Source organism: Tupaia chinensis, unplaced genomic scaffold (genome assembly GCF_000334495.1).
Source record: "Tupaia chinensis unplaced genomic scaffold, TupChi_1.0 Scaffold000528_1, whole genome shotgun sequence".
Lineage (NCBI taxonomy): Eukaryota > Metazoa > Chordata > Mammalia > Scandentia > Tupaiidae > Tupaia > Tupaia belangeri.
In genome coordinates this window covers 5,870,631-5,893,454 of record NW_006160041.1, presented here as the reverse complement: position 1 = coordinate 5,893,454, position 22,824 = coordinate 5,870,631, and the positions used below count along the sequence as shown (strand labels likewise).

Here is a 22,824-nt window from a genome sequence, read left to right as displayed (position 1 = left end):
CCCTATTTCTCACCCTCTCCCATTTCCCACCCTTCTTCCACACTAACTCTGGTGTCTGCAGTTGTTTACCATTTCTTTTTTCCCCCCCCATTTTATTGATTCACAAAATTTTAAAAATAATCTAACTACTTTCAATAGCAATTTCAGCTGATACATACATATCTGTGAGTACATGTCTGACTTTAGGTGTGAAACCGCGTAGAATGAATATACTATAAAGTAGCACCTAGCTGATGGCCATCTAGCTTACTATGGTCATTAAATAGGTATTTTAAAATATATTTTTAATTTCAAGAAAAGCAGTTTTAGTTTTAATAAATCAAAGAAATGCTAAGAACCTATATATAATTTTTAAGATTATGCTTATTTTCATTTTAAAAAGGAAGCAGTTGAGATTATTTGATGTTCTTGGGATTCTGGAGCCAAAAGAGTGGTGTTTATCCTTAGGTATTCTTTTTTTTTTTTTTTTGAAGAGGTTTTTGCTATAGGGCACGTGCGCTTGCCAGACAGAGAGAGACAGAGAGATAGAAAGCGAGAAATCACCCCCCAGGGTGGATGGCCACGCCGCAGTCCCTTCTCCTCCATTCTCCTCTCGGGATCTTGGGCACGCACACATGCGCCTGGCGTCAGTTTAAGCCACCGGGTCTGGGACTCGAACCGTGGTCGACTACGTGGGAGTCCAGTGACATAGCCATTATGCTAACTGCTGGTCCCTATCCTTAGGTATTCTGACTCCAAATCCCAGTCTCATCTATTGCAGTGTGGCTTCACTGCTGTTTGTAGCTGTTCTTTAAAATAGTTTGATTTATACTTAGTATTTTTGGAATACCATATATAGTATATACCATATAAGTATTTAACTCCTGAATATTCTAAGAAATGGTTCTATTATATGTAATAGTTATGCAAGTTTTTTGTCTTTTTAAAAGTGTCAGAGGATGTGTGTGCCAGTGTGCCCATGCGCGTGAGCATTCCCTAATGGGGCCTAGTCACACTGCAGGCTTTTTTCCTTCATCCCTGCATCCCACCAGGGTCTTGGGCATGCAGGCACACTTGTGTACCTGGCATGTTTTTCAAGCCATTGAGGCTGGGTTGCAAACTGCTCAGCCATGTGGGATCTGCCTCCCTTCACACAGTGCTTAACAGCTGCACTGTGGGGCCAGCCCTTTGTGTTTTCAAAACGTTATGGTTTTTCTGTTATTACTGAAGTACGAGATAGGTATAATTTGTGATTTTGTAAAATGAACATGTTCAACATGAATTGTCATGGAAAGTCAAGGCTATATTGTTAAAAACTTAACATTTGTGGGACCAGCAGGTGGTATGGTGGTTAAGGTGCTGGACACTCCCACATGGCCGATCACAGTTCGAGTCTTGGACCTGGTGGCTTGCTTTCTCACTTTCTCTCTCTCTCTCTCTGTCTCTCTGGTCAAATTAAGATAAACGAGTGAATAAAAATAAAATTAAATAAATATCTTAAAAATGAATAAATAAAATTAAATAATTCTAAAAAAACCACGTAACATTTGCATCATAGATTTAAAATTTGGAAACTTTTTAGCATTTCCTGTTGCACTTTGATATATAAAAGGATCTTAAACAAAGAGAGGCACACTTTTGCCTTGCAATGACACTTGTCTTGAAGATATAGGGTGTACAAAACTTGTAGGATTAAAATTTAAGAACTGGAGCTGTCTAGTAGGATAATGTGGTTTTGAGATTCTCAACTGCACAGGCTCAACATATTTGGAAATAATATAAAAATAGATTTTAGAGTAGAGTTACTATTATGTAATAATGTCACTGAGTAGATTCTAATATAAAATGGTTTTAAAATGTTCATGTTGTTTAGAGTATGTTTTTATCTTGTAACAATGTGTTGTTACATGTTAGCACATAAAATTCTACCTTTTCCTCTTTTAACTGCTACATAGTATCCCAGTGATTAGATACTTTAAATGTATCCCTCATTAGTGGATTTGTGTATTTGTCTTACTTTTTAAAAAAACAGCCACAAAGAATTCTGCAATGAAATTCTTATACATATGTCTATGTATTATAAGATGAATACAGATATTTCCTTTAGTTTTCATAGGATAATATTCATAGATAGTTTTTATGGGTAAAGCATATGCATATTAATTATTTCTGCTTATATTGTGAGGTTGTTCTCTAGAGTAAGCCATTGTAATTTTTTTTTTTTTTAATTACCGGAGGGTGGTTGCATTAGCCAGAGGGAGGGAAGGAGGAAAGGAGAGAGAGAAGAAAAACAGAAGAGAGAAAGAAGAGAAAGTGAAAGCACCCTTCATGGGCATGGTCATGCCACAATCCACTTTACCCCCTATCTCCATCTTGTCAGGATTTGGGGCAAGTGTGCGTATGTGTCCATTGTGTTTTTCAAGTCTCTGAGATTGGGATTCAAACCTCGATTGACCCTGTGGGATCTGGATCCCTGCATGTAGTGCTTAACTACTTTGCTATGGGGCTGATTTCCGTACGAGATTTTATAATTAATACTGTTAGAACAAGGTGTACCCTTGCCTGGGTGGGAGGTGAGAGTTTTTTCTCATCTGTATAAAACACATAAGCAAGAATAACATTTTATTATTTAGTTGGCAGTTCTTTAGTGAAATAGTGTATGTTTATGAATTTGTAAGGGGTGTTTGTGTTTTGTGAATGGCCTGTTTATATGTCCTTTGTGCTTTTCACTACTGGATTGTTCATTTTCTTGCGCGTGTGTGTGTGTGTGTTTTAATAGGTTTTGCTATAGGGTGCATGTGCTTGCTGGACAAACCATCCCCCCAAGGGATGGCCACTTCACAATCTCTTCTCCCCCATTTTCTCTTGGGATTTTGGACATGGCTGCACATGCATCTGGTGTGAGTTTCAAGCCACCAGGTCCAGGATTTGAACCATGGTCAGCACCTTTACCATTACACCATCTACTAGCCCTCATTTTCGTGTGCTTTTAAAAGAGTGGTTTAATTTTTGGGTTTTCATGTAATGGAAATAATCTGAGATTTTTCTTTTATTTTTTAAACTTTGTTTCTTCGGTTGTCTTATTAGTAGTACTTAGGAATAACCCAGGGCTGGCAGGTGGGTGTTTGTTGGGGCACTGGACTCCCACATAGCTCACTGTGGTTTGAATCCTGGACCTGACACTTGCTTTCTCATTTTCTTTCTCTCTCTGTTTCTCTCTGGCCAAATTAAATAATAATAATAATAACATTATTTTTTAAAAAAATAATGAGTGACCCTGCAAGGTTTATCAGGGTGTCAGCGGATACGCACACCTCTCTGAAATGCCTTTAACACAGGTCTGTACAAAGCTGATACTTAGAGTGTTTGGGAAATGGAAGTATTTGTGGTTACATGAATCCGTTTGGCTGATGAACATTTAGCATCTGTGATTTGCACAGAGTTTGCCATGAAATAGGTGTTTGTGAATGATGAGTGTGTTCTTGTGCATGACAAGCTCATGGATGAATGGACGAGTGAATTAAAGCTTAGCCTGATCCAGGCTCTTCTGAATGAAGAGAGAGATGGAAGAAGTGAACTATGATTATTATTTCAAAGGATAAGTAGGCATTTTTATGGATCGTAGAAAGAAGAAAAAGCATGTTGGCGGGCAAGTAAAGGGTGTATAATGGCAAAAATGAGTTTGCTTATGTGAGGTAATTGTTACGTTGAAACAGGGCAGAGCATGAACTCAGATGCTATAGAGCCTTGGCAATTTGGAGTTTAGGGCTGTATAGTACAGATAAATAATAGTTGAAGATTGGGAACCAGCAGTTAGTGTAATGTCTATGTCACTGGACTCCCATGTAGTCGACCGCGGTTTGCATCCTGAACCCGGCAGCTTAAAACTCACACCGGGTGCGTGTGTGTGCGTGCCCAAGATCCCAAGAGGAGAATGGAGGAGAAAGGATTGCGGCATGACCATCCCCCCTAGGGGGTGATTTCTCACTTTCTGTCTCTCTCTCTCTGTATGTCTGGCGAGCGCACGCACCCTATAGCGAAAACCTCTCCAATAATAATAATAATAATAATAATAATAGTTGAAGATTGCAGGTGGCTGCAAGTGACTATCACCAATTAAAGTGATTTCCAGTAACTCAACTACATGTCCTGGGTTTGACTCAGGTATTGATAAGTTTTTTTTTTTTTTTTAGAGATTTATTTATTTAATTCCATTTGTTATTACTATTTTTTCCATTTGACTAGAAAGAGACAGAGAGAGCAAGGGAAAGTGAGAAAGCAAGCTGCCACCAGGTCTGTGACTCAAATTGTGGTCAGCCATGTGGGAATCCAATGCCCTTAACCACCATGTCACCTGCTGGCCCCAGATATTGATAAGTTTTAACACATACATTAAAATAAATTTAAAATGTTTACCAGTTTACATTAATAAGCATTATTAAGTACTCATATTTATACCGTTTTACAGTCAAAATCTATATTGCTTGAAGACTTAAGAAAATTCATCTAGGTCATTTACCTCAAGAATTTCTCACTCAACAATTATTTATTTAGTTTTTGTTATTTGTAAAGCCATGTACTTTGAAATTTGCTTCTGTATTAACCATAGTGACATATTGGATACTAATAAAAATTTGATTGTGAATTCATTTAAAAGTATTCTAGCTACATTTCAGGCACTATGCTAGGTGTTGAGAGAAAACCATGAACAAAATAAATAGTCTCTGATGAGATTCGAGTCTAGTGGGTACACATGAGTAAATACCCGTTAGCAATCTAGGCTGTGAGGAGGAAGTATCTCCCTGGGAACACAGCAGAGAGCCTTGGTCTAGAGTTAGAGCAGGCAGGGAAAGTAGTCAACTTCTGGCTGAAGATGGAAGGCCTCACTGAGGTTGTATTACTTAAGCTGTGCCTGGGAGGATGAGTAGAATTTAAATAGATGACAGTAGTACAGAAGAAGGCATTCTGACATGAAGGAGTGGACAGGTGAAGACTAGCTGGTGTAAGCACAGAATATAAGCCTATATTTTCCATAGTTCTTTGGTTGAAAAGTGTGACTCACTAAACATCTAGACTTCCTGATTTAAGGACCTAGATACAGTCATGTGGGCAGTGGTTGCCAGTGAAGTTTGGACTGGGTATGAAAAGAGAGAGAGAACTATTTTGGTGGCCAGGAATGAAGGGAAACTCCAAATTATAAATGGTGCTGGTGGCAGAGAGAAAGGATGGGTGATTAGGATGAAGAAAGGTTTTCACGACTCGGCTCTGTGACCTGGAGTACCGCATTCAGTTTCTCTGTCTTTCCTCATGTATGTAGGTACTGGGATGACTTTAGTACCTGCCTTGTAGGGCTGTTGCCATACAATAATTTGTGATGTGAAAGCATTAGCTAGTAAGCATTATAATTATTTTTTTAAAAGTGTTTTAGGGTTGGAGTTCTGTACCGGGCTCCACTTCATGTACCTCTAGTAATTTAGTTTTTAAATGTAATTGATTTAAAATGATACTGAGCCATATTTCATTTGAATTGAATTTCTTTCTAATCCTACATGTTTAAAATTTTAATTTATACATTTAAAACATTTTGGGAAGAGATTCATGGTGTAATCAAGGATAAGCCTTTTAATTTAGAATTTTTTATTTTTTTGGGGGGAAGAATCTATAAATCATTCTATTTATCTTTTTTTTTTGCTATAGGGCATGTGTGCTCACCAGAGACAGACAGAGACAAAGAGACTGAGAGAGAGAAGAAAGTGAGAAAACACCCCTCCAAGGGGGTGGCCATGTTGCAGTCACGTCTTCTGTATTGTCCTCTCAGGATTCTGGGCATGCACACACGTGCACCCAGTGTGTTTCCCAAGTCACTGGGTTTGGGACTTGAACTGTGCCATTGGCCATGTGGGATCCAGCTTCCTTAACCTCCATGCCATCTGCTGGCCACTGTTTATCTACTTTTAAGGTTAAGAGTAAGAAGCATAGAACTTCAATAAGCTTATTAATAATTATAATAACATTTATTTCAGTTTTTTATTATAGAAGAATTAGAAAAACCTAAAGATAAAGGAGAGTAGTCACAGAAAGAAATACAGGAATTGAAGAATGGAGGAAAATGAGAAATAGAAAACACATATATACTAAAGAGAATTACCCCTGCCCTGTTTTTTTAATGTAAGGTTTTAGAATATGGCTTCTGAAAAAATTAGGAACATTTTTCTGCTTAAAAGAGGTTGTAATTATTCTTAGCAGGAGAAAGGATTATTTTCAAGTCATCTTAAAATAGCTATAGAAAATTAGATTTATGGCAGATTTAAATATTTAATATTCTATTATCTTATATTGATTATAGAAAACTTTAGTTCTAAGTAAATAAGTATACCAGGAATACTCTGACCTTAAATGCGTTTCTGGAGAGAGGGCAGGAGGAAATGGATCATGATAAATAAGGAAGTGAAAAACAAAGTGAGCATTTTGGTGATTGGGTAATGTATTTGGAATTTGCTCTGTTCTTTTATATCTAAGGATGTGGTAGACAACGTTGGCTTAGAGGTATAAGATTTGCAGTCTGGTTCTGTTTTTTCACCTTTTTAGCAAAGCAATCTTGGACAAGTACTCTACTCAAAGCTACATTTTCCTTTAGTAGAACAAGTGAAGTGGTAAGTGTATCAGCTTTACAGGATTGAAATAAAGGTCATACCAGAATATGCTAATGAAAATGCTTTGTAACCCATAAAGCAGTACTCAAAGTTTAGGTATATAAGTGATGATAAGAAACATTTCTCTTAATGTAATTTTTTTGTTGCTGTTCACTAAGAACGTTGAGAAGAGTTCCTGTTTTCTTTAAAAACTAGGAGGAAGAAAACAAGTATGATTTATAGATACTTAAGAAATAGCTTGTTCTTTAGGAAAAACTAAAATTATTATGGGTAAGATATAGACCTAACTGCTATTTATGTTTGTTGAAATATTTTTTTGGGACCAGCAGTTGGCATAATGGCTTTGTTGCTGGACTCCCTTGTAGCTGACTGTGGTTCGAGTCCCAGACCTGGTGGCTTAAACTCATGCCAGGCGCATGTGCATGTGTGCCCAAGATCCCGAGAGGAGAATGGAGGGGAAGGGCTTGCGATGTGGCCATTCCCCTGGGCAGGTGATTTCTTGCTTTCTATCTCTCTGGCAAGCACACATGCCTTATAGCAAAAACCTCTCCTATATATATATTGTTTTTGGAAACTGCTAGTTTCTAGCTTGTCACTTGTGTCCACTTCTTTTGTTTATTGTGTGCATCATAATTTGGATCTGTCCTTTTTTCCTTCTATCAGTAGAAGATTATCACATATCTCTGCAGTCTGAAGCTAACCTGTTTTTTCAAAGAGTAAAGAGGAAATGTCAGGGGCCAGAAGGTAGTGTGGTAGTAGTTAAGGTGCTGGACTCCCACATGGATTACCACAGTTTTTTGAGTCCTGAACCTGGTGCCTTGAAAATGATACTGGGCCCGTGTGTGCATGTGTACACAAAATCTCAGGAAGAGAGTGGAAGAGAAGGGATTGCATTGTGGCCATCTCCCTTGGGAGGGGTGTGATTTCTCACTTTCCCTCTTACTGTCTCTGTCTCTGGGGAGCTCACATGTCCTATTACAAAAACCTTAAAAAAAAAAAAAGGAAATTTTAGGATTTATTAGTAAATATTCTTTCCTTCTCTGTGTAGTGGTTAGCTTTTGCTGCATAACACTTTGTAGACATATGACAACAAATGTTTATCGCTTGTATAGTGGGTCAACTAAGCTGTCTGCTTATTCCTGGCCACTAAACTTTTTAACTCTTCATACCTGTCCAAACTTCACTAATACTCTACTGCCCACGTGATTGAACCTAGCTTTCATTCACTCTTTTCATTCATTCTTTCATTTACTTGTCTGGTCTGCTGTTCTGGGAATCTGTATCTCATACCTTCCATGGACTAGCCTGAGCATGTCTTCATACCCAGGCAAAGTTGCAGGAAGGAAAGTTCCAGTGCATAGTCCCTTTTCAAGCCTCTCATTGTGCCATCCCAGCTAAAATCCTGTTGGATGAGGCAAGTCAGCTAGCTGAGCTGAGCCAGGAGCCTGGGCAGGTAACTCTGGTTGAAGGGCAGTGTATATAGGGAGGAATGAAGCAATTGTGCCAAAGTATACACTATTCTTTACTTTATTCCTGAATTTAGTTTCTGACGTTTTATAATTTGAACAGGGGAAGTTTAATATAAAGCAGGGATTGAGAAAATTTTCTAAATAGTTTAAGATCAATCCCTTTTGCTCAGTACCGGTATCTCGTTCTAGTTGTAAGTATAGCTAATCAAGAAGGTTTGTCAGGGGAACCAGCAGTTAGCTTAATGGCTGTGTCGCTGGACTCCCACGTAGTCGACCGCGGTTTGCGTCCCGGACCCGGTGGCTTAAAACTCACACCGGGCACGTGTGCGTGCGTGCCCAAGATCCCGAGAGGAGAATGGAGGAGAAGGGATTGCGGTGTGACCATCCCCCCAGGGGATGATTTCTCGCTTTCTGTCTCTATGTCTCTCTCTGTCTCTCTGGCGAGCGCAAAAAACCTCTCCAATAAAAGAGAGAAGGTTTGTCAGAATATCAGTATTACTCTTGCCCAGTTTCCCCTCTGGTCTGTAGAAGGGCTGTGTTTTTTAGTCACTTACCTGTTTAATTCTTCCCAACTGAGCTGTTCAGCTTCAACTGGGCAGTTAGGCTGGTAAACGCCCTTTGTCTTGGCTCTTTATCCACAACAGAGTTGTAGACTCAGCTACTAAGTGGGGTCAGTCGGCAGCACACCCTGTGTAGCAGCCCTGTGGGGACTGGGGCACACAGGAAGGTGTGTGCCCGGCTGTAGAGAGGGCACCCTCTGTTTATGCCCATGGGAAAATTCTTCCCCAGCATGGCCTGAGCTTTGAATTCTCAAAGAGAAGCTGGAAATCAGACTTTTTAAGTCTCTTATTGTTCAACTAAAATGTTATAATAACAATGACTTTAACTATTTTAAATACATGTTGGTGGCAGTCTTGCTCTTTAGATGTCTGGTTTCCTTGTCTGATTTAACAAAATGGTTTCAGAAACTCAGGAGTCCCACTCATCTTTGTCCGTGCTGATGCCTTGTTCAATCTGGGGCAATTGGAACAACTAGGAGGGGACTTAATTCTTCCTGCTCTTCTGGGACTATTACTATTTATTTTTTGTGTGTCAGCTAATGTAAGAGTTTAATTCCTGCGCTCATGTATAGGTAATACATTTATCTTAGGAGTTTGTGAGCATTGGTTTGGTTTCTCTGTAAGTTTCCTTCTTTTTTTTTCTTTTATTTTAATATGTTTTTATTTAATCTTGTAAACTGCTTCATTTATTTTAGAAGTGCTGTGGGTGTACGAATCTAAAATAACTGTTTCATTTTGTGTGAGACAGGGAGTTGCTAAGTAACTTTATTTTCTTTTGAAACTGTACTGATTTTTGAGCCGGCACATATCATCTGAGTAGCTACTGGTTTTTTTCTTCATATCTGAGCTAGCGGTCATTTGTGCTGCCTGGTCTTTCCCAGAACACGTGCCTGCTTGCTTCTTGCTTTATGGTATATGCACTGGTTTATGCGATTCTGCCTCCTCCTCTGAGGTGCTGGCCCAGGATGGATTCCTGATGAAAGGGAAGCAAAAATGTAGCCAGGCTGTGCCTGCCAGGTTTCCCTTGTGGAATAAAGGGGTGTGTGTGTGTGTGTGTGAGTATGTGAGTGAAAGGTAGTTTAAGGCAAGTAACTTTCAGAAACTGAGTTTCCTTATCTGTAGAATGGGTTACAAGAGAGTTTAGTCTGGAGGGTATTGTTAGGACTTGTTAATATATGTGACATGCTTAGAAGAGGGCTTGGTGCAGAGTAAGAGCTGTATAAATGTTAGTTGTCAATATTATTGCTTATGTTGGCTTCTACAGTGATGACCGCTACTGATACTGCCACTATCATCATCATTCTTCATTAAAAAATAACCATTTCTGTTTCACTTAAGCTAGTTCATGTGTGGTCTCTTTTTCTGGGACTCAAAACTTTAATTCCAATCTTAAGAACTCCTTTTTTTAAAAAAATTTATTCATTGATTTTGATTTGACTGGAGAGAGAGATACAGAGAAAGAGAGGGAAAGTGAGAAAGCAAGCTGCCGGGTCTGGGACTTGAACTGTGGTCAACCATGTGGAAGTGTCCAGCACCTTAACCACCATGCCACCTGCTGGTCCCTGAACTCCTTTATTTATTTATTTATTTATTTATTTATTTGTTTGTTTATTTATTTTTGTCAGATGGCACATCTACTCATTGGAGACACACAAGAGGAAAAGTGAGAAAGCCCCACCCCTTCGCCCCCAGTGTCTTGGGGAATGGTCATGCAGTTTCTTCTCCATTTCCTCCTCTTTTGGGGATTTTGGGCACACATGCACACACACTCAGCATGCCTTTCAACCTTGCTGTCAAACGTATGGGATCCAGCTGCCTTAACAGACAGGCCATGGACTGGCCCCAAGAATACCTTTCTTACCAGCTTATTTTGCTTTTAGCAAAAATTTTAGCTCCACTGGGATTTGCAAAAAGGGGAATAGTTTGTTCATTCAGGAAGAAGAGTACCTTTATTTAGTCTTACACCTTTCCCCTTACTTCTCTCCACCAACATTTACATGTAACAGGATAGTGGTTAAGAGATTGAGTTTTGGAGATAAACTTCTTGCCTGGATTTGAATCCTGGCTTTACCACTTACCAAGTTGCTTTACTTCTGAAAGCCTTAGTTTTTTTCCCCTATAAAATGGTGATAATAATAATGTTAGGATGAAATGAATTAGTATGCATAAAGCAGTGGAGAGATTAGCCCACAGAAAACTGTAGACCAATAGCAATTATTACAGTCCTGTATCACTTTCCGACAATACAAATATATAGTATACTTATACTAACCTACAACACGCCCAGGCTGTATGACATAGCCTATTCTGATCTTCTTGAACCACTGTCACTTTAGACTGAAACAATGTTATATGGCATGAACTTTACTGTGCCTTTGAACAAATATAAGAAAGTGGTATTATATCATTTATATTTTCATAATTTTACAGAAGAAGTAATTAACAAAAATTTTGTGTTTTGGCTTGGTTTATATGTTCTATGTTTTGAGTCATAGGTTGCTTTAAGATTGTGGTTTGAATCCAAGCTTTTCGATGTGTGTTTAACTGCTGGGAATGTCAATTAATTTATTTGCAAAAAAGAGAATACTTTTGGGAACCAGCAGATGGTGTAATGATTGTATCGCTGGACTCCCATGGAGTCGACAACGGTTCAAGCTTTGGACCTGGCAACCTAAAACTCAAGCTGGCACATGTACGTGCATAACCAAGATCCTGAGGGGAGAATGGAGGAGAAGGGATTGCAGCATGGCTATCGCCCTGGGGGGAGGGATTTCTCACTTTCTGTCTCTGTTCTTCCGGTGAGTACACTTGCCCTATAGCAAAAATCTTCTGGTTTTTTTTTTTTTAAAGAGACTACTTAGTTCATTTAAGAAATACATATTGAATGTGCCAGGTACTGTTAGGGCGCTGCCAGGTGAACAGACTAATCTCTGCCCTCAGGGAGGTTAGAAATTCTGCCTTGCAAGGTTGGTCTGAGGTTAAGACACTGCTGAGATACTTCACTGTGTATAAAGCACCTGTCACACCTGGGTGCTCTGTACATGGTGGTTCTTGGGTTTGTGTCTTTGAGATTCTGACTTCTAGCTATGTGTTCCAGTTGTTAAATCTAGTTATATTTCTTCTTTATCAGTGTTTTAAAAAACCTTTACTGTTGACCTTTATTATTAAAATTGGCTCATTAAAATTTTATCAAAGAACTGTCTTTGAGTTCTTAGGCAAGAAAATCATTACCTTCTTCCTGACCCTTAAAATTGGCTGCACCAGTTTGCTGGATCATCTGCTGCTGCAATGTGCATAGTGTTAGGATGAAAGCCATTATTTGTTTAACTTATTAAGACAGGAAGGTTGAAAGTTGGAAACTACAGAGGGTAGGGGAAATATGTCACAATATTTGCAAGAAAAAAGTGTTGCAGTTCCTCAGCCAGTGTTATACAGGATGCTAGACAGTAATTGACTTGCTCACCTGGGTCCTAAGAGTAGCAGTTCTTGTCTAATATCTTCTATCTTGTTTCTTGGATCTGCCTGGTATTCAATCCCAAATGCTTTGCAATCAGAGGCTTGTATCCTGTGAGTAAATATGCTTGTCTAGCTACCGTTCCACTTTCTTACACATCCAGATTTCTTCAGAGTTATTTAACATAGCGCCTATGCTCATTTACTTCCCTTTACTCCCCAACATGGCTTCCTCCTCACTTGCACTGTTTAACTCAGACTGCTTTTGGCATGCCACTTAACTATTCCAAATGCTACTTTCTAGTCCTTTCCCTATTTCACCTATCCGTCATGTTTGTCTATCAGTTAGAGGCCAATCAATTTCCCTCTAAACAGAGGCGACAGATTCCTCACAGTAATTCGAACATGGGGAGTTTAACAGAGCAGGAGCTGGCAAGCTCTGTCCCTAGGCCAAATTTAGCCCACCACAGGCCACATCAAGCTACTCCTGCTCATTTACATATTGTCTGCACTTTTGTGCTATAGTGGCAGACTGTGATAGTTGTGACAGACTATGTGGTTGAAATTATTGTAGGGTTGTAATTATTTACCTTATGGGTCTTTACAAAAAAAGTTTACTGACTAGAACAAGGGGTTATTAATAAAGAGAGAGAGAGAACTCTAAAGAATCTCTTGGTCTGAGGGAGAGTGCCCATGGGAGGTCTAAAGTGGGGGAGGATGGTCTTTTGCAAGCCTGGGATTTAGACCTCATTGAAGAAGGTATGGCTAAAATTCCCTGAATTTTGGAGAGACTCGCTGGGTTATTGAGGCCATACTTGGTCCACTGTCACTGGCCACGCAGGGAACACTCTTCCTAGGTGAAGATGGAATGAGGCTGGAGTACAGGCAGCTGCAGTTGGGACTGATGGGCAGGAAACATCTTCACTCCATGCTAGTAGTCTGAAGCTGGGCCATTGACTGGGAGGGTACCTGTGAGGTTCACCAGGAATCTGAGTAGCAGTTGGTGCTACTAAAACTTGATGGGAAGTTGTCCAGTGGGTGTTGCTGAAGATCAATGGTGCTGAGTACCACTGGATGTCCTCCACGCAGGATGCTCTAACAGAGATGCAGCCAGTGGAAAACACTAGAATCAGGAGGAGAAACCCTTTCCTCTTCCAGTCTTTCTAGCACACTTTATGACAAAGCTTAACATTAATCCAGTTTCCAAGGGGAAGTATTTAAGGGGCCTACTCCTGTTTTCAAAGAGCAGACAATGAGGGTTGATTTTGGTGCTGAGAAGTAAGAAATTGATAACTGGCAGCGATTCTGACTCTCATGTAACCTTTCATTTCATAACTTCTGTTGTACCACATCCCCACTTTTCCACCTGCTGTATATTGGAGTTCCTTGGACGTTTTCCCTTTTACCTTTTTTTCCACTGTGTATTTTTTTTTTCTTGGTGGTCTCATCCACCCCTGTACTGAGAATTCAAGTATTTCCTTAGACTTGTGTATTGAGTTGCCTATTAGACAATTTAACTTTGATATTTCCTCGCATAATATGCAGATGGGCTTTTCTCTCCTACCTGAAGCTTAGACATGTTCAACTTAGAACGTATATTCTCTAAAAGCTCTTCCTCAGTGTGGTATGGGTGTGGGTGGGTGGTGTGTTTGGTATTTTTAGACATAGTCTATTTACTTTTATCTTTCACTACTAATTTAGTAATACTTCGGTAAATGATGAATGGATGAATCCATTTTAAGTATCCTTTTTGACTTTGTTTCTTTTTTTCTTCTTCTTTTACGTTTTTGTCTTAGGGAGCATGTGCTCACCAGAGAGACAGAGAAATATTGCTATTTCCCTACTCCTCTCCCCTGTGAGGGGGGGGGCGGATGGCCACTCCACAGTCCCTTGGGATTTTGGGCATGCACATACATGCCTGGCGTGATTTTCAAGCTGCCAGATCTGGGACTTGAACCATGGTCGACCATGTGAGAATCCAGCACCTTAACTGTCATGCCACCTGCTGGCCCTGATTCTGTTTCTTATGGATTATATCATTTACCAGTTTAATAGATTATATTATTAACAAACTTGTTGATGGACTGAATAGTTGACTTTGATCTTACCTGAATTAACCAAAGGGTTTGAAGAGAGAAATTATAGCTCAGCACTGATATAAAGAAGGCAGGAACAACTGATAATTGTTTCTGTGTGGTAATGTTTGTTGGCTTTTTAACTTTTGCTGTTCAAGGGTGAGGCAAAAACTCTTATGCCCTACAGCTATTAAAACAATGAGAAATGCCTTCTAAATTTTTAGCTTGGTTCATGATTAAGCTTAATCTAGCCTTCTCATCCCTCCTCAACCCCCTAAATATCAGCATCATTATCTTAAACATTACCTTTGAGATGGTTGCTTTGGACAGGATGTCCGAGGCACTAAGAGGCCACAGAAGCAATCGCCTACTTAACATGCACGAGTTACTCTTTGTGAAATATCATCCCTGATGCTGGGTGCTTATCTTTTATGGAACAGCTTGCAAATCCTAATTGTTTTAAACTGGCTCTGAGGAAAAGAGATTTGAGAATCAATAAATTACAGCTCTCATACATACAAATGTGCATTACTATAATGAAGACAATCTGATGGCTCTTTAGGTCAAATAACAAAGGAGGTGGTCTTGAGTTTGCAAAAGGCTCTCTGCCAGTACTGTTATTACAGGGTCTGAATGCAGTCTTACTCTCTGGTTGCAGTGTTCAGGTTTGCATATGTGCGTTTATTTTAGATGGATAGATCCTCAGTGGGAGTGAATTGATGAGGGTTCATTACTTGCTCTGGTGGCTGTATGTCTTCTTTATAAGGTTCATTAAGGCAGAAGCAACAATATTTATGCCTTTAAATACTGATGTGTTGAGAGCAGCTAAATAAACTATTCTAAGAGTTATACCATCTGCCTTTCAGACCCAGAACTTTCTCTAAGATCCTAGGGAATTTCATCCAAGGTCACCTATCTTTGTTCTCACTAGAGTCTTAAAAAACCTTGCTGTACCAACAGGTAGTAGTAGGCCAATTAAAGGAAATACCTTTCTCACCTTTAGCCAGAATTTAGGAAATTCAGCTTCTATAAATTGTTCCTCAAGAGTACCATTACTTTTTAGTTAGCAGTTCTTTCTGTTTTTTGATCAAGTGTCATTCTGAAATTTCTTAAAATAAGTGGATATCTTTCTTAACTGTTTTCTTTTAAATTAAAAAATATTAAAAAAATTTGCTGTAGGGCATTTGTACTTGAGAGAGAGACGGAGAGAGAGAGAGAGAGAGAGAGAGAGAGAGAGCGAGCTAACAAGCTGTGATGTCTGGGACTTGAACTGCAGTCAGCCATGTGGGAGTCCAGTGCCTTGACCTTCACACCACCTGCTGGCCTTAACATTTTTCTTTTAAATTAAAAATAAATAATGAAGATTCTCCTTGAGCATACTTTTTTTTTCTTTTCACTAGTCTTAATAATAATTCTTTGAATTTAAAATTATAATAGTAATTAAATGTTACTTGTGAAAGTTTAAAAATAATTTTCTAGAGAGTATGTATTCTTGTTAGAGAGAGACAGAGTCAGAAAGAGGGAAAATGAGAAAGCATCTCACATGATGAATGGCCACACCGTGGTCCCTTGCCCTCTGAAACATTTTTATTTATTTTTTAAGAGTTTTTAGTTTAAAGAATGATTTCATTCAACTTTATTTATTTTATTGTGACCAGAGAGGGACAGAGCGAAGGGGGAAAGGGAAAGAAGAAAGCAAGCCCTCAGGTCTGGGACTTGATCCTTGTTTGATCATGTGGGAGTCCAGTGCCCTTAACCATCATACCTGCCAGCTCCCTTTTAGAGAGAGTTTTGCTATAGGGCGTGTGCGCTTGCTGGAGAGACAGGGAGACCTAGAGACAGAAAGTGAGAAATCATCCCCCCTGGGGATTGGCCATGCTGCAGTCCCTTCTCCATTCTTCTTGGGATTTTGGGCACACATGTACATGCACCTGCCATGAATTTTAAGCCTCTGGGTCTGGGACTTGAACCACTGTTGACTATATGAGAATCCAGCAATGTTAACCATTATGCCATCTGCTGGTCCTACCTCTGAAACATTTTTAATTTGTTTTCCAAAGTATAATTTGATTGTATAGTGATGCCAGTATACATTAATATATTTGTACATAGTCCTTTCACTTTTAAGTTCATTCCAGTATTTAGATTGTTTTTCACAGGAGTCAGTTTTTGAGTCTATTACTGGTCTTCAGTAAAGCTACAAAGAGAGAATGATTACACAATAAAAAAAATCTTCGTTTAGCTAATAAACTCAAGATGAATAGTGTCTTTGGCCAGCCAGTATTTTTCAGTATGAACCAGTAGAGCCTGGGTTTGCGATTCTGTTTCTTCAGCTCATCACTTGGTGAGAACTAGTGGTAATGATCCTGTCTCCACAGCTGCTGAGAGACTAGGACATAAGGTCAAGAAATTGCCGGGGAGGAAAAGGAAAAAGGTACCAAGAAAAAAGGAATTCTGAATGTACAGCTTGTTTTTAAATTAATTTTCTGCTAATGTGTTTTCAGCTTATTAGCTCTAAAGTTTTCTATTATATTTTTCTTTCTTTGGAATATATTTTATAGTATATTTTCCTTCCGATTGTATATTATTACAAATTTCATCATAGTAAATTCATGGAAGATAGGAATGTTTAAAAAATAAATCAGCTATTAATGCTGTATGATAAATATTGAGTTTTCCTCCCATTTTATCCCTGCCTTTACGTTTATGTACTTGTGTCTACACATGTAGATAGCATATTAGAACTGGACTTCATACGTTGATCCTTTGCTTTACCATTAGATGTTCTTCAGAAAGGGAATTTTTACTACTGTAATATTTCATGTTACATGGTTATGAACTATATTTTTAATATTCTCCTGTATTTTGAAATTTAAGTTGTTTTTATTTTCCCTCTATTATAACTTCACAGTTATGTGTATAAATTTATTTATACATTTCTGTATGTATACCAGATGATATTGTTAGGGGAAATTTTTAAAGGTATATAACTACTAGATTAGCAGTACAAACCATTCTTGACAAATATTACCTGCTGATATCCAGACTAGTTTTGTGAATTTGCTCCTTCCCTTTAGGAAAGTAGGAGTCTTCTTTCCCTGATAACCTAGCTAACCATAAGCATTTTTATTTAAAAAAAAAAAAAAAAAGGCAGTAGGTTAGAAAGGTGCCTCATTTAATTTACACTTCTTAGCTTATTAGACTGAACATTTTTTTCAGGGTCACGCATATTTTCTTGTGGGACGACTCAGTATGCTTATATCAACAGGGCAAAAAAAAAAATATGTGAGGTACAGTTTCATTAGGGAGAAGATTGTCAGAGGCCCAGTCGATTTCTATTAATGCCGATGATATAAGGATATACCATGCTTTTAAAAATTGCAGTCATGTGTCACTTAAGAACAGGAATATGTTCTGAGAAGTGAGTCATTAGGTGTTTTCCTTATGTGAACATCACAGAATGCAATACGTAATACTAGATGGTATAGTCTACTGCCCATCTAGCCCGTTGCTTTTAGGCTACAACCTGTGAAACATGTTACTATGCTGAATTCTCTAGGCAGTTGTAACACAATGGTAAATATTATATATCTGATGTATCTAAACATAGAAAAAGTAGACTGTACAAATACAGAATAAAAGCTAGAAATGATACACATATATAGGGCATTAATCATGAATAGAGTTTGCAGAACTGGAAGTGGGTGAGTCAGTGAGTGAGGGGGTGTGAATGTGAAGGCCTAGAGTATCACACTGCGGTAGACTTACAAACACTGTATACTTAGGCTACACTAAAATAAGAAAAAAATGTGTTAATAAAGTATCCTTAGCTTACTATAACTTTTTAACACTATACAGGCTTTAATTTTTAAAATATTTTCACTCCTTTATAGTAACATGGGACTTAAAACATCCATTGCACAGCTGTATGAAAATATTTTCTTTCTTTGTGTCTTTATCCTATAAACATCTTTGTACAGACACACGCATTATCCTAGGCCTACATAGAGTCAGGATCCTCAGTATCACTGGATTCCACCTCCACATCTTATCTAGCTGTAAGGGCCATGATGAACAAAACAACGTGTGATTAAATCAAGCATGAGAAGATGCAATCAAGAGATATGGTAAACACAGGACGTATGAAGCTACTGCTCCCAAGACACAACTTACTGCTTTTTCTTTTTATAAGTGGGAGTACAGTCTAAAATGATGATTAAAAAGTATGGTACTGTAAATACATAAGTAACAGGTTTATTATCATTATCAAGTATTGTGTACTGTATGTAACTGTGTGTGCTATGAGTGGGGAACAAAATAGACTTGTTTACACCAGCATTACCACAGCTTGTGAGTAATGCATTATGTGACAACATTTTGATAGTTATGGTGTCACTAGGTAAGAGGAATTACTTTTTCTTTTTTTTAGAGAGATTTTTGCTATAGGTCATGTGCACTCGCCAGAGACAGACAGAAAGCGAGAAATCATCCCTCAAGGGGATGGGCATGTTGCAATCCTTTTTCCTCCACTCTCCTCTTCGGATCTTAGGCATGTATGCACATGCGCCTGGTGTGAGTTTGAAGCTGCTGGGTCTGGGACTTGAACTGCAGCTGACTATGTGGGAGTCCAACAACATAACCATCATGCAATCTGCTGGTCCTGGAATTAAAAAAAATTAAACTCCCTCCCACCATGAATGGGACAGACAGACAGACAGACAGACAGATACAGCATTGTCAAGAGGGTCCTGCAGCCATGATCCATTCCCAGCTTCAGCCAGCTCTGGATCATGGGCACATACATGCCTAGAGAACTCAGGGAGGTCTCTATCTAGACTTGAACTTGGAACTGTCTCATGTGGGATGATTATCCCACACAGCATCATGCTTTACTTTTGCACCACCATATGGCCCCAGAAATAGGCATTTTTTTAGGTCCATGTAATCCTCTTTTTTTTTTTTTTTTTGCTATAGGGTGTGTGTGCTTGCCAGAGAGAGAGAGAGTGAGAGAGAGAAAGAAATCACCCCCAGAGGGAATGTCCTTGCTGTCGCCCTTCTCATCCCTCTTCATCTATTCTCTCAGGATTCTGAGTACTCATGCACATGCTCTCAGCATGATTTTCAAGCTAAAGGGTCCAGGACTTGAACCATGCAGTCGACCATGTGAAATCCAGCCTCCTTAACCTCTATGCCACCTTTTTTTTCCAGAAAAGTGAAAATTTGTAACTGAAAAAAAAAAAGAGCATCCCTTGCCAGAAAGGTGTGTGGGTGGGCAGCTGTCAGAGGAGGACAGCTGCACTGGGAATAGGGCTGTGTTGCTTTTATTGTGGGGTCTGGTCATGAATATTTAGGAGGGGAGATCTGTCTTAGTAGCCGGCTCTTTTGTTTGAATTGTGGCCTTTTTGCTGCACCAGTGTACTTCCTGTCAGGTAAGAGTTTTTTTTTCACCTGGTTGGGGTAAAAAAAAATGTTGAGTGTGGATTCTAGAGGTATTTCTAATTTTTATTTTTAAGTATTTTAAAATTCATGATAGAGTACATACGTGTGAGAGAGAAAGGGAGAGGGAAATAGGGAGGGCGAGGGGAGGAAGAAGGGACGCCCACCCTCCACAGGTCTGGTCAGGGGTCTCTTCCCTTTAGTCCTCCAGTCGGATTTTGGGCATTTGTGCCCATCATCAGATTGACCAGACCAAGGATTTGAACTGCAGTTGCAATGTGAGATTCATCTTCTGTTGAACAGTACATTAGCACTTTGCCACAGTCTCTAGAGAATTTTATTGGACCACTGCTATGTATGCACTATGTCGTTGACCAAAACATTATGTAGTGCCTGACTATAACTTTAAATTTTACTATAAATAATACATTGTTAATGATGAATGAAAAGTATATAATTGATACTGTTTTGTGCTTTTTTGATTGCTATATATTAAAGGGTTCTCAGGAACTATTTTCTTCACCCTTCGTACATTCTACCCTGTTTTCTGATTATGTGGTTTGAGCCTCTTGCCACATCTAGCGGTCACTCCATCTCATCTGTTTCTCTCTCCCCCCATCAGCTCTGTCTGTGACTAATGGTGTTGGCTGAGGATAGACCAGAGTCTTCTGGTAAGGATAGAACTCTGCCACCACAGCTACCTTCTGTCTTGTGGCACTCAGGGTCGGATGCTCTCTCACTTAGGTGTGGGAGTCATGTTTGACCTTTTGAATTGTCCGTAGTGATTGAAGAAAGTGCTACGTTTTTATCAACAATGAAAATAACTTAATTTTTAAATTATAATCAGATTCTTTAATTTTTCTTAGTGTGACATTTATGAAATTTATGCAATTAAAATCCTTAGATGGTTGCTGAATGTTTCATATAATATGTACATTTCTCAACTATATCTCATCTTAAGTCTTGATATCTCTGCAGGAGTTCCATCAGACGCAAGAGTTTGAACATCTTTTATTGCTCAAAGTGATCGAAATTAGTAGCTGAAGACTTGTGTGTGTGTGTGTGTACTAGTGAAACTCATGCTGGAAAGTGTGATTCTATCTTATTAAAAGTATGTAATCCTAGTGGGGGTAAGTGAGAGATTTTTTTTTTCGACACTTAAAAAATACCTGGTAGATTTTACTCATTTCTTAATTTTACTTAATGTTGCTAAACTTTTGTGTTTCAGTTACTCCATTTCTTTCCTTTACTTGTTCATAGGATGACTGCAATGCATGTTTCCTAAAAAAAAGATATTGAAGTACTTCTGCCTGTCATAACAGCATAAAAACACATCCTGGAGAGTTGTACATGCTAGTGGTTATCCCTAGGGAGGTGGAGCAGAAATAGTACTGCATAGGGTGTGGGGTGGGAGAGTTCTAAGACTTTGTAATATTCTAAATATTTTATTAAAAATATTAGAGGTGTTCATGCCAGCATATTATTCGTTAGTTTCAAGTAGTAGATGTATGCTTCTTAGTCTTTGTATTATCATTTTATTTTTTAAGTTTGCTATAGGGTAGTGAGCTTACTGGAGAGAGAGAAGAGGAAAAATGAGAAATCACCCCCTCTCTCCAGGAGGGATGACCATGCCACAGTCTCATCTCCATATTGCCTTTTTCAATATCACCTTTTTAATTCTACTTGATTTCTTAATTTGGTTTCCAGAATTGGGACTTATAACAATAATAGTGCTTGCTTTGGCAGCACATATACTAAAGTTGGAATGTTACAGAGAAGATTAGCATGGCCGCTGTCTAAGAATGACATGCAAAATAAAAATTATGATGCTTTAAGGTTTAGAATTTTGATATGAAAGAGAGATATTCCAGGTATAATTATTTTCTGTCTGTATAGGAAACAATAGGGATAAGAAAATAGAACTTATTTACTCTGAGGCCAATGGTTGCATTTGCTTTAAGGGCTCTTTATTATCTGTAGCATAGAGGGCCAGTCCTGTAGCCCACTGGTTAACTGCATTGGGAGCTGGATCTCACATGGCCGACTGTGGTTTGAATCCTGGCCCTAGAGCCTTGAAAAACTGGAGGGGCACATGTACGTGTGTGCACACCCAAAGTTCATTCTTAGGCTAGGTGGCACAGATTTATAAGAAGTGATTTCCTAACTTTAAAAGGTGAACTTTACATTTAAGATTTCTTTTCTTCTTGACTTTGTTCTTTTGGACTTGCACAATTGTAAACTAGGAAAAGCCAAACCCGATGGTGGCTTCAGCCTTAGTTTCTCGTTCATGTTTTCTGATGTGAGAAGGAGCTACGTTTTGGGCGCCGCAACCTCTGTCCTTACATGTAGGAAAAGGCAAGCAAGAACCAGAGAGACACAGAGCGAAGCTGAGTAGCCTGGGCGGAGGAGAAGCATGAGTATTTACAGGAGGTTCTCTCACCTTGCCTAGGTAGTGTGAAGAAGTGCGATACTGCATTAATTTTTCAATTTTTTTCTGATGAGGGAAGAACAGATTATTTCATTTTGGAAAAGCTTACACTCACAGTAAAGGTCATTTGTTTATTTACTTATTTAGTTATATTTTATCTAATATTTTAGAAACCATGATTGCTTTTAGTAAGTGCTCTCAGATCTATACACATTAGGCAAATTCCCTTTATCTTCTCTTAAAACATAGTCATATACTTCCCAGAATAAAGATTCAGAAAGTCCAGGATATGCTGTTAATTAAAAAAAAAAGTTTCATCACACTATATTTAATAAGCTAGAAAAAACTGGCTATATAGACTTTAGGAAGATTATTAATTTTTGAGATAGGATATGCAAGATTGCTGAAGAGAGACTTTTTTGTGATAGGATATGCAAGATTGCTGAAGAGAGACAGAAATAGACAAAGAGAAAGGAAAAGTGAGAAATCCCCTCCCTTGGGGATGGCCACGCTGCAGTCCCTTTTCCTCCATTCTCATCTTGGGATTTTGGGCATGCTTGTGTATTTGCCTGTCACGTCATTTCAAGCTGCTGGGTCTGGGACTTGAACCACTGAGTCAGCTATGTGGGATACAGCACCTTAACCACTATGCCGCTTGCTGGCCTGGAAGATTTTAACATTTAATGTTAAAGATTAGGCTAATCTTCTGTTAAGCAGAAAATAAAATTATTGGGATAGTCAATAAGCTTTCATTTTTGATCAACTGAGTTT

General features: G+C 38.7%; 1 protein-coding gene and 1 non-coding gene across 2 annotated transcripts in view; both read left to right on the top strand.

The window, feature by feature from the left end:
- CEP128 (centrosomal protein 128) overlaps positions 1–22,824 on the top strand; it is a 461,274-nt gene that overhangs the window by 4,011 nt on the left and 434,439 nt on the right. Inside the window, exon 3 of the mRNA XM_014591066.2 lies at positions 20,604–20,755. The gene's annotated coding sequence lies outside the window, so the exon portion shown is untranslated. The remainder of the gene's footprint in view (positions 1–20,603; positions 20,756–22,824) is intronic.
- Positions 21,356–21,459, top strand: LOC114009384 (U6 spliceosomal RNA). The gene has a single exon (XR_003550813.1). It is a non-coding gene; the product is annotated as a U6 spliceosomal RNA (small nuclear RNA).